Raw genomic sequence first — 12,784 nt, 5'->3', positions numbered from 1 at the left:
GCTAATAAATATATATCTATAATGAAAGGTTTGTATATTCTTATATAGTCCGTAAGGTTGGTAATTCGTCAGTCAGTAATACCAACATAGATTAAAATTTAATATTTGAGGAATAAAGTATGCTATAAATATATATTGCTTAAATTTATATATAACTTATTATAAGCCTATGTTGAATTAATTTCATATCATACGAATCAAATTATATTTATAATGAAAGGTTTGTATATTCTTATATACTCCGTAAGGTTGGTACTTCCGTTATGTAATCCTTAGGAGAAGCACCCTCTGAAACTCCTTGTAATAGGTAATTATAATTGCTCTTGGTATTTATTTAACTAATGTTTATATTTTTTTATATTTATACAAATAATTTAATCATTATTAGAGTTAAAATATAGAAAATTTGAAAGTTATTGAGGGTATCGTTACGCAAAAGATTTAAGGTAACATAGGTGTAGTTTTAGCTGAACCAGGTTTAATTCTATTATAGTTAACATGAAGTACTTTTGTAAACCATTTTATTAGCCTAATGTACTTATTATTTTATTTAAATATGCTGACCAAAAACGTTTTGGGAGCATTATTTTGATGTAAATATGTAAAGTAAAACCAAAACTTTACTTTCCCTACCCAACATGGGACGTTTGGTTTTATTATAGTTACGGACAGTAAAAGCTTTTCCACTAAATGAAACTTGTTTCCTTTTGAGGACCATCTGTTTTTTTCGAAAATGACACTTATTTTCACTGCAAATGAAAACTAATTATCCAAGAAATAATAATTAATGGGTTAGTGTGTGCAGCTCAGCATGTACTGCTTCCCAGTACATAGGAGCTTGATGTGGTTAATATATGATAGTATAATTACTTGCGAAAATAATATTCGCAATAAGAAATGGACAAGTGTTGGCTAGCTTGTTTTTCTCACTATGATTAATGGGGGCTGGGGCATAATAACTTGCGTATTGGTCGAATGAAGTGTGAAGTATGTTTTGTATTTTAAGTCCATTGTTTACATTTGAGAGACTGAAGGGGACTTACTGCGCATGGGTTTTTTTTTTTTATGGATTGCGGAGCTTTCTGTGCATTAACAATGACGTATCTGTCAGGTGGTTTTTTTAAACCAATTAACAGCTTACAAGTGGTTCTTCATAAGTTCCCGTATGTTCTTTTACAACACCTATCCCCACCCCCTTTTTTCTTCAGTTTCATTATGGCTTCCATATGTCAAGGTTGTTCTCTGAGGGAGTGGGAGGTACATTCCCTCTTTTTCAGAGAAAATAAACGGGCATATGTGTTCCTACAGAACCATGGAGTCATCCCTTCAGGCGTTCAATCCCCTTCCTGCCAACAGCCGTGTGTCTTTAGATCTCAAGTTAATTAGTGGGCTTGTAATTGATCAGACAAGGTTACTAAGAAGGGAAAGCGTCGTGCATGCGGTTTTTCCGTAACCGCATTGAAGGGCACTTTCTTTGAAAAGGCTCACTTTCAAGCATGGGAAATACAGCTGTTCGTGAATCATTTCCTTGAAAGGGCCTTTTTGCTCGGCAGTGTCACCTATAACCTTGGCTGGACATTACAAACTTCGGTTAACTAGAGGTCTTATTGTTCGGAAGTCGCGGAAAATTACTGCCAGAACTTGCTGGCTATTGGTGGGCCTGGCATTGTCGTCAAAGTGAATGAATCCATGTTTAGTAGGTCGAAATATAACGGAGGTAGGCCTTTGGTGTGTGGGTGTTCAGTGGCATGGAGCGGGAGAGCAAACAAATGTTTGTGGTCCCTTTGGTGGGACCAACCAAGAAATGCCAAGACCCCTGTGCCCTTGATACAACGTTATATCAAGGCTTGGAGTGTAATTCACAGTGATTCATGGAAAGAATACAAAGATCTCGCCACTGCGGTGTATATGCACCTGACTGTGAATCATTCAGAAAATTTTGTGGATCCCAAGACAGGGGCACATATTCAAAACATCGAAAGGCTGTGGCGGGATATCAAGTTAGTTCTGCGTGGCGGAATTCAAAAAGAATATTTTATTTAATATTTATCTCGCTTTGTCTTTATCCGCCAGGTAGAAATTAGGTAATTGTGTAGGAGACCTCCGCGCTTGATTTAAAAGTTTCTAAAAGTAGAAAACGAAAGAAAACAGCAAATTAGAGCTACAGTTACCTTGAAACTGTGAGATAATCCTCCTACAACCACCTAACTCTTACACAGAAAATGTAAGCATAAACCTACTACTACAATTATGGGGGACCCCAGTGGGAAGCGGGGTTTTTGGGTGGGGGGAGGAGGAGAAAAGTGATTTTTCGGGGCACTACCGAACCTAATACAACTACCTACCCTCCCTGGGGGCCATGTATCCCTACCTAGGCCTACCGGGGGGGGGGGGGGGGGGGCTCTGCCCCCCCCTGCGACCCCCCCTTAAGGCCACAGTAATTTTCAGGGCACCACCGAACCTAAGACACCCACCTAACCTAGCCTATGGGGCCCTGTACCCCTACCTAGGCCTACCGGGGGGGGGGGGGGGCCTCCGCCCCCTCTGCGACCCCTCCTTAAGGCCACATTGAGTTTCAGTTCAAACGAAACAAATTCAAATGAAAACGCCTTTTGCAAAAAAAGGAACACAAACTTCAAATTAGTCTCAATATCTAACTTTGCGTTTCCAAACCATGTACCTTTGAAACAAGACACGAAAAAATTGCACCTCCTCTTCCTTTTCCCACGAGTAACCACACTACGATCACACCGGAATGCTAATTTGTTGTAATCTATACGGCACACATTTTCACAATTAGGGCACTTTTTCTCTGCCAAAATCAAACCATGACGTTGAGCAAATGCAATTAGCAAATCAACTTTCCCTGAATAATGTACACAAAAATCCCCATAAGAAATAAAGCAATTGTCACAAGTGACACAGTCGGAACGGGATGAAGGTCCTGCTAATTGCTCCACACTTCACGGCAAAATGAGCTTTCCAGTTTGAAGGGAGATCCGAGACGTGCAAAAATATTCCTCCGCGGAACTTCACGTAAACTGTGGTAACTGGTGGAAAAATAGCAGGGATAAGTGAAGTAATAAGTGTCAGCATTGGCTAGATTTGTAAAAACCGCCATGATTGGTTTTCAAACAGTGTGACGTCAAGAAAACACCTGTTATTGGTTAGAATAGCATTGAGAACTAGTCTGCCATACGCAGTAAGGCGGTGAAACAGCTCATTTTAGCCAAGACATCACACAGTAAACAAAAACAAACACTTAGAAAAAATCCAAGTGAAACATAACTATACACACGAATATCTTCGTTAAATAGAAGCTGCTCATATATTGACTATTATATAAGCATTCTATATGATATAATAGTGAATTGTAGGTGTTTAAATTCTTCAAGATCTTCCGCGGAGCTCTCCTACACATTTACCAGAAATTATTATAATACGTATTTTTTAATGTTCAGTTTCGTTTTTTCATTAATTACCAAACTAAAGTGTGCTTGTTTTTCCAGCACAAGAAGTCCGAGAGCTTACATAATTTCCTGCTTCAAGCCGCCAAACTGTAACCCACCCATCTACGTCTACGTCTACGACAGGGTCAGTGACTGTTCTAAAATTTAGTTCTTCCTCAGTCAATGGAAGACCCTCAGCCTTCGACCTCCCAAACTTAAGGTAAGGATTTATTTGTGAATTGTGATTTTGTTTTAGTTTTTGACCTGGGAAGAGGATCCGGGGGCTTGCCCCCAGCTAGGGGTTGTGACCTGGGAAGGGGGTCCGGGGGCTTGCCCCCGGCTAGGGGCTGCGACCTGGGAACTACTAGGTTAGGTTAGGTGGGTTTGTTAGGTTCTTTACCCCTTTGCAAATCTCAAATGTGTTAAATAATCTTGTTTGGCCTATGGTCAGCCACTTACATGATCCATATATTTTTCCAACTGGTTATCTTGTTCTTATTTTGCATTTCTGACCATTATTATTGCTGTAAATCACTCGTTTATGACATTTCCTCATCCTAAAAACCCCGGTTTTCCACTGGGGTCCCCCATAATTGTCTATATAAGGGAGTCCAAAAACTCATGAACGGGTAGTTTGCCCCAATAATCAAGGTCAGAAATGCATAGAACATAAGATAACAAGTAGGAAAAATATATGGTTCATGTATTTGGCTAGAAATTAAAGTATCATATTTACCATAGTAGTTACTGATGGTAAAAGATTTTCTACTAAAAAAACAGGTGTTTCCTATTGAAGACCGTCCCTTTTCTTTGAAAATGACACTTATTTCTACTCTAAATGAAAATTTCAATTATCTAAGAAGTAATAATCAATGGGGTTAGTGTGCGCAGCTCAGCATGTACCGCTTGCCAGTATGTAGGAGCTTAATGTTTTTCTTTTTTCGCGAGAAAAGCGAGCACACGCCAGAGCAAATGCTATTAAATTTCTAAAAAAAAAAAAAAAAAATCCCTGTTCCTAGACAGTCTAACAGGTTTTTGGTTTGTTTGCTGTTGAAATGAAGGTCAAATTCAGTGAAAGCACATTATTTACTACTGGAATAACTATTTTTTTTTCTGTACAAAATGTTCCATCTGTAACTAATTTTACCAAATTCCCAAAATTCTGAACTAAAGGTATACCGGTATCTTTAGCTGTGCACCGTTGGTCAGTAGTGGTTTTGGTGATTTTTCGTTCGACTCCACGTCTCCTCCCACCCATGTTTGAGTGAAAAACATTTTTGTTTTCTTGATTTTTGTTGTGTTTGATGTAATCATCGGTAACTTTTTTGTTAGACTCCACCCAGCCATTCTTGCATTAATTTTTTTCTTTGTTCTTGTTTTAAAGTATTCTAGTATTATCTTCTACAAAACGTATAATTTATTTTATTATCACCACCCTACGTACCCCAACAATTGTAGGTGTTCTGAGGTGGGAATCTAGGTTTTGAATGGGATGAAATGAAAACCAACAATGTAAGTGAAATATTAGTAGGAGAACCCAACAAAAAATAAACTACCAGAAATAGTTTTTAAATATTTAACTTAGCCGGTGAATATATAATAGCTGCTGCTCAGCGGCTCGACAGAAAACACACAAAAACTCGCGAGCGATCGCTATGAAGGTTGCGGGTGTGCCCACCAGCACCAACTATCGGCCAGATACCACACATGCATGTAAACGAGCCTTCAATTCTTCTCTGTCGACCTTGACGACAAGACGTATCAATACTCGCTGTATAACCTGGAGTTTTCTCAACATATTTGGTGAAGTACTTCATTTTGGTTTGAGCTTTCGCAGTGCAGGTGTTTTTCCTCAACTTAAACTCTTGAACTCTTTATTGGACAGATTTAATTGTTGGTGACTTGGATTGTTTTTTTTTGGACTTTCTTTGACTAATTCAAAATGGCTGACGCTTCACAAGCCCCTAGATTTCGTAAGTGTAATGCTAGGGACTGTAATAGGCGTCTTCCAAAGGCCTCTCTTGACCCACATACTGTGTGTTCTAATTGTCGGGGTAAAACCTGTCAATTAGGAGATCGGTGTGAGGAATGCGTGGGCCTTTCGGAATTCGATTGGCTCGAATACGATAAGTATTCTCGTAGGCTAGAGAGAGATAGGGTAAGGAGGAGTTCCTCTAAGTCAGTAGATTTTTCCTCTCCACATGCCCCTGACCCTAATCCTTCCCCTGTAGTGGTTGTACCTAACCCCCCTTCTGGCACTCAGGAACCATCTATGCAAGACATGTTACGTGCTATTCATGCCTTGGGTGAAAGAGTTGAAGCGTTAGCAACTGATCGTAATCAACTCATGGCTGACGTTAAAGAGCTTAAGTGTCAGAGTGCCACAGCGGAAAATAGTGGGAAAGTGATTAGTGCGCAAAGTGTTGTGAACAGTGTTGCGACCGAGGGTTCGTCTGTTCGTGCCTGTCGTTCACCTAGTCCGAGACCTCTTGCAAGCTCCCAAGCCCAGGGGAGAAGTAATGTCGTACGACTTATGGGTTCGAGAGGCCTTGATCAGCGAACAGACGTTCCCTCTATGGTATCAGGCGTATCTCACCAAGATCGCCCCTACCATAAGACGAGAGAGCCCGTTTTCTCCTCGTCATCCGAAGGCTTTTCGCATAAGAAACCGTGGAGCAAGGTTTCTAGGCCCCTTAAGCGAAAGTCGGTCCCTTCAGGACAGGTCCAGCGTCCTGGATGTAGTCATTGGGACAGTTCTGACCTGTTGCAGTCATCGGATGACTGCTCGCCGCCTAAGCAACAACGTTACACAGGCTCAGAGAGTCTTGGTGTAGGCAAGGTTGTGCCGTCTCAGACGTTAACCCCGTCGTTTACCGCACCCATTCCCGTGGACCCTAAATGGGTTATACTTCAGGACATGTAGACTAAGCTCTCCTCCCTTATGGAAGACTATTCTGCCGATAAGGTTCATGTTGATCCTCGCCGTTTATCTCATCGAGATCCTGGCCTTCAGCCGCCCAAACGAACCTTTGCTCGTCCTGTTGACGTTGGCGTAGCTAAGTCACGTCAGTCACGCTATGTAGAGCCTCACTCGATGCGGTCACGTGTTGACTTTCAGCCGCATTTGGACGTTAGACCACTTCCTAATGCTCCTGTTGACGTTCAGGACGTTCGCCAACCAGCGGAGTTGACTTGTTTTGACGCTGAGCGTCAACCACCGCAGTCTAGAGTTGTTTTGACTGCTCAGACTAGGCAGTCAAAACAGTCTCGAGTGGACGCCGAGCGTCCTCCCGCTCCTGTTGTTGTTGACAGTTCACAGACTGTTAAGCAGTTACATGACGTTGCGTCCTGGTCCGCTACTAATGCACCAGTGCGTGTGGACGCTGCGTGTCAAGCATTGCCAACCCCTTTGCTTGTTACTCAGCAGTTGTCAGATGAGGATCCTTCAGATGAGGACGTTGCTGACCCTCAGCATGATGATCATCCTTCGGATGTAGACGAACCTAGAACAGTTCCTCCATCAATGGACTTTAAGAAAGTCATGTTAATTTTTAAGGAGTTGTTTCCCGATCACTTCGTCGCTGTTGCTCCTCGTTCGCCACCGTCTGAGTTTGCTCTAGGCTTACCTGCTAACATGCCAGCCTTTACAAAACTTGTGCTCTCTCGCTCTTCCAAGAGAGCTTTACGGCTTTTAGGCGACTGGTTGGAAACCAAGAGGAGTTTGGGGAAGACGGCCTTTGCCTTCCCTCCGTCTAAACTCTCGTCTAGATCGAGCGTCTGGTATGCCACGGGAGAAGTTCTCGGCTTGGGAGTCCCTGCCTCTGCCCAGGGTGACTTCTCAAGCCTTGTAGACTCTCCCCGCCGCCTAGCCATGAGACGCTCGAAGATTAGTTGGTCCTCCTCGGACCTTGACCATCTGCTGAAAGGCATTTACAGAGCCTTTGAAATTTTCAACTTCCTTGACTGGTGTTTGGGAGCCTTAAGTAGGAAAATCTCATCGGCTGATAGAGATGTCTCCTTACTGATTATGTCCTGTATGGATAAAGCCATCCGCGATGGTTCCAATGAGCTCTCCTCCTCTTTTACGTCGGGAGTCTTAAAGAAGTGAGAGTCCCTTTGCTCTTTTCTTTCGGCAGGAGTTACTCCCTGTCAGAGATCTGAACTGCTCTTTGCTCCCTTATCAAAGTTTTTGTTCCCGCAACAATTGGTTAAGGACATAGCTTCTTCACTCGTGCAGAAGGACACCCATGACTTGGTGGCGTCCTCTGCTCGCAAAGGGACTCCTTCTACATCCTTTTCTGCTAGACCTAGGATAGACACTCCGGCATCCAGATTTATTCCACCCTTTCGTGGCAGAGCTCCCAGCAGGGCAAGTACTCGTGCCGAGGGAAAGAGAGGAAAGAAGAGAGGAGCCAAGTCCTCACGTGGCAGAGTCTGACTGCCCACAGCCTCAGACAGCAGTAGGAGCCAGATTGAAGAACTTCTGGCAGGCCTGGGAGAAGAGGGGCGCAGACCAACAATCTGTGAGGTTGCTCAGAGAGGGGTACAAAATTCCATTTGTACGCAAACCTCCTCTAGCGACTTCCCCCATCGACCTCTCTCCCAGGTACCGAGAGGAGTCAAAGAGACAAGCCCTAAACCTAGAAGTGTCTCTATTGCTAGAGAAGGGAGCGGTGGTGAAAGTCTCGGACCTTCAATCACCGGGGTTTTACAACCGTCTCTTCCTAGTACCGAAGAAGACAGGAGGTTGGAGACCGGTGCTAGACGTCAGTGCACTCAACGTCTTTGTTACGAAGACAAAGTTCACCATGGAGACCACGAAATCAGTCTTAGCAGCGGTCAGAAAGGGAGACTGGATGGTCTCTCTCGACCTAAGAGACGCGTACTTCCACATCCCCATACACCCAGATTCCCAACCGTTTCTGAGGTTTGTTTTCAACAATGTGGTATACCAGTTTCGGGCCCTGTGCTTTGGCCTAAGTCCTGCTCCTCTCGTGTTTACGAGGCTTATGAGGAATGTTGCAAAATTCCTCCATTTATCGGGAATCCGAGCCTCCCTTTACTTGGACGACTGGCTTCTCAGAGCCTCGTCCAGTCATCGCTGTCTGCAGGATCTTCATTGGACATTGGATCTGACCAAGGAATTGGGACTTTTGGTCAACCTCGAAAAGTCCCAGCTGATTCCATCCCAAACTATACTGTATTTAGGGATGGAGATTCGCAGTCCAGTTTTTCGGGCTTTTCCGTCTGCCACCCGAATAGAGCAAGCCCTGCTCAAAGTCCAACTGATGTTGAAGAGAGAACGGTGCTCAGTCAGGAATTGGATGAGTCTAGTAGGAACTCTATCATCCCTGGAGCAGTTTGTCTCGCTAGGAAGGCTACACCTTCGACCTCTCCAGTTCCATCTAGCCTTTCACTGGAAAAAGGACAAGACATTAGAGACGGTCTCAATCCCGGTCTCCGAACCAGTAAAGGCATGCCTGAATTGGTGGAACGACAATATCAGTCTGAGAGAGGGACTTTCCCTAGCAGTTCAGAACCCAAACCACGTACTATTCTCAGACGCGTCGGATATGGGTTGGGGTGCGACCCTGGAAGGTCGGGAATGCTCAGGTCTGTGGACCTCAAGTCAGAGGAGCATGCACATCAACGGCAAGGAGCTTTTGGCAGTCCACCTGGCCTTGATGAAATTCGAGAGTCTCCTTCTAAACAAAGTGGTAGAGATCAACTCCGACAATACCACAGCCTTGGCATACATTTCCAAGCAAGGAGGCACCCACTCCCTGACGCTGTACGAAATCGCAAGGGACCTGCTCATTTGGTCAAGAGATCGAGGCATCTCCCTGTTAACGAGGTTTATCCAGGGCGACTTGAACGTCTTAGCAGACTGCCTAAGTCGGAGGGGTCAGGTAATTCCTACGGAATGGACCCTCCACAAGGACGTGTGCAAGAGTCTTTGGGCGACTTGGGGTCAACCCACCATAGACCTCTTTGCAACCTCGATGACCAAGAGACTTCCAATCTATTGCTCTCCAGTCCCAGACCCAGCAGCAATGCACATAGATGCATTTCTTCTAGATTGGTCTCATCTGGACCTATATGCATTCCCACCATTCAAGATTGTCAACAAGGTACTGCAGAAGTTCGCCTCTCACGAAGGGACAAGGTTGACGTTGGTTGCTCCCCTCTGGCCCGCGAGAGAATGGTTCACTGAGGTACTTCGATGGCTGGTAGACTTTCCAAGGAGTCTTCCTCTAAGGGTAGATCTGTTACGTCAGCCCCACGTAAAGAATGTACACCAAAGCCTCCCCGCTCTTCGTCTGACTGCCTTCAGACTATCGAAAGACTCTCTAGAGCTCGAGGCTTTTCGAAGGAGGCAGCCAGCGCGATTGCAAGAGCGAGGAGAGCTTCTACCATTAGAGTATACCAGTCGAAGTGGGAAGTCTTTCGAGACTGGTGCAAGTCAGCATCTGTGTCCTCGTCCAGTACCTCTGTAGCCCAAATCGCTGATTTTCTCTTACACCTGAGAAAAGTTCGCTCCCTTTCAGCTACCACGATCAAGGGCTACAGGAGCATGTTGGCTTCGGTCTTTCGGCATAGAGGCTTAGATCTTTCCAACAATAAAGACCTACAAGATCTCCTTAAGTCTTTTGAAACCTCTAAGGAACGTTGTTTGGCAACTCCTGGATGGAACTTAGACGTGGTCCTAAGGTTCCTCATGTCAGACAGGTTTGAGCCATTACATTCAGCCTCCCTGAAGGATCTCACTCTCAAGACACTTTTCCTAGTGTGCTTGGCCTCGGCTAAAAGAGTCAGTGAACTGCATGCCTTCAGTAAGAACATCGGTTTTTCTACAGAAAAAGCCACTTGTTCTCTTCAACTTGGTTTCCTGGCCAAAAATGAACTGCCTTCTCGTCCTTGGCCTAAATCTTTTGATATTCCTTGCTTATCAGAGATCGTAGGCAACGAACTGGAAAGAGTGTTATGTCCTGTTAGAGCTCTTAAGTTCTATTTAGCTCGTACTAAGTCATTACGAGGTAAATCTGAGGCATTATGGTGCTCAGTCAAGAAACCATCATTGCCTATGTCAAAGAATACTTTGTCATATTTTATCAGATTTTTAATACGAGAAGCTCATTCCCACTTGAATGAGAAAGACCGATGTTTGCTTAAGGATAAGACGCACGAAGTTAGAGCTATAGCAACCTCCGTGGCCTTCAAGCAAAATAGATCTCTGCAAAGTATCATGGACGCGACTTTTTAGAGAAGCAAGTCAGTGTTCGCGTCATTTTACTTAAAAGATGTCCAGACTCTTTACAAGGACTACTACACACTGGGTCCATTCGTTGCAGCGAGTGCAGTAGTGGGTGAGGGTTCTACCACTACAATTCCCTAATTCCAATATCCTTTTTTTAATCTGTCTCTTGAAATGTTTTTTTAATATTGTTTTTTTGGGTTGTACGGAAGGCTAAGAAGCCTTTCGCATCCTGGTTGATTTGGCGGGTGGTCAAAGTCATTTCTTGAGAGCGCCCAGATTAGGGGTTTGATGAGGTCCTGTTGGTATGGGTTGCAACCCTTCATACTTCAGCTCCTGGGAGTCCTTCAGCATCCTAAGAGGATCGCTGGGCTTTGTGAGGAAGACAGACTTACAAGGCAGAGTAATCGTCTAAGTCAACTTCCTTACCAGGTACCTATATATTTGGGTTTTGTTATATTGATAACTGTCAAAAACTCTAAGCATATATGCTGTAAACTTAATTAACTCTGGTCTCTACCCACCGCCTTGGGTGTGAATCAGCTATTATATATTCACCGGCTAAGTTAAATATTTAAAAATGATATTTTAATTATAAAATAAATTTTTGAATATACTTACCCGGTGAATATATAAATTAAAGGCCCTCCCCTCCTCCCCAATAGAGACGCAGCGGGACGAGAAGAATTGAAGGCTTGTTTACATGCATGTGTGGTATCTGGCCGATAGTTGGCGCTGGTGGGCACACCCGCAACCTTCATAGCGATCGCTCGCGAGTTTTTGTGTGTTTTCTGTCGAGCCGCTGAGCAGCAGCTATTATATATTCACCGGGTAAGTATATTCAAAAATTTTTTTTATAATTAAAATATTTTTCATGCAAAAATAACGGTGAAACAACTACTGCACGTCGTTACTTTGCCTGAGGTACTTCTCTTTAGCACCGTTTTCTAAATCTTTAACATGTTTCAGTCACAAGGATCATGATTTGCCATCACTCTTGTAGTTTTAGCTCCCTGTGGCTTGCTTCACCCACAAATGGAACGTGGTTCGAGTTCCCTGGTTTCTAAAGAGACCCGTCTACGAACCATTACGTCAGACAACAGAACGCCACCTGACTTGGAAGACTGTATTCCTGCTCGCTCTAGCTTCGGCCAAACGAGTCAGGGAACTACATGGTCTCTCATACAACGTCGCCCATTCAAGGGGATGGCGAGAGGTAACGTTCAGCTTCGTCCCTGAGTCTGTTACCAAGACTCAGAATCCAGGGTTGTCGGATCCTAGATTCGACTCTTTCTGGATAAAGAGTCTCTGCTCTGTAACAGACGACCCAGACCATCTCTTACTGTGCCCAGTGAGAACTTTGAGACTCTTACCTTAGGAGAGCAGCAGCACTCTGCCCCCCAAGTGCCTGCACTGTTCGTCAGCATGGAGGATCACCAAGAACACCATTTCTTCTTGGATTTGACAGGGTCATAGACCATGCTCTGAATCCAGATCCTCCTTGGTCACGTCGTCCCAGAGCCCACGATGTCGGGCGTAGCTATGTCCCTGGCCTTCAAAAGAAACAATTATGCGACGCAGGTTCTAGAGACTGGGGTGTGGAAATGGCAAACAACTTTCACAGTCCATTACCTGCAAGACGTGACCCACAGGAGTCTTGATACGTTTTCTATCGGCCCTGTGGTGGCTGCACAACAGCTGGTCTAATACCTCAAGCTCCTTATTGGACAAGTAGCAGAAGGTTGAGGGCACTGTTACCAGGATTTAGTCTGCGTGAATGAAAAGGTATGACTGGCTCTTATACTTTTTTTCATCCTCCCTTCTCTTGGGGAAAGCAGCAGCCTGGGTTCTCTGCGGGATGGGTAGTTAGACCTCGCTAAAATTTAATGGCTCGTCCTTTCAGCTTCGCCGAAATTAATACCCCTATTAAATAGCTAAAGGTTTGTATCGTTAGGAAAAATACAAATTATCTCCGAATTTGTCATATTAAGTTTGAGCAACAACAAACCAATGATGGCTCTCGTAGCACCGACGTGGCCACAGAGGGAGTGGTACCTGGACCTGCTGCTCTTAACAAAAA

The 12,784-nt window shown here is 44.2% G+C and overlaps 1 long non-coding RNA gene across 1 annotated transcript in view; it reads left to right on the top strand.

The window, feature by feature from the left end:
• The first annotated feature begins 231 nt into the window (after positions 1–231).
• Positions 232–12,784, top strand: part of LOC137622213 (uncharacterized) — a 49,099-nt gene continuing 36,546 nt past the window's right edge. Inside the window, exon 1 of the long non-coding RNA XR_011040384.1 lies at positions 232–307. This is a non-coding gene — a long non-coding RNA (uncharacterized lncRNA). The remainder of the gene's footprint in view (positions 308–12,784) is intronic.

This window comes from Palaemon carinicauda, chromosome 29, assembly GCF_036898095.1.
Source record: "Palaemon carinicauda isolate YSFRI2023 chromosome 29, ASM3689809v2, whole genome shotgun sequence".
NCBI lineage: Eukaryota > Metazoa > Arthropoda > Malacostraca > Decapoda > Palaemonidae > Palaemon > Palaemon carinicauda.
The sequence above is the reverse complement of the archived record's forward strand: the minus strand, read 5'-3'. Positions and strand labels throughout refer to the sequence as shown.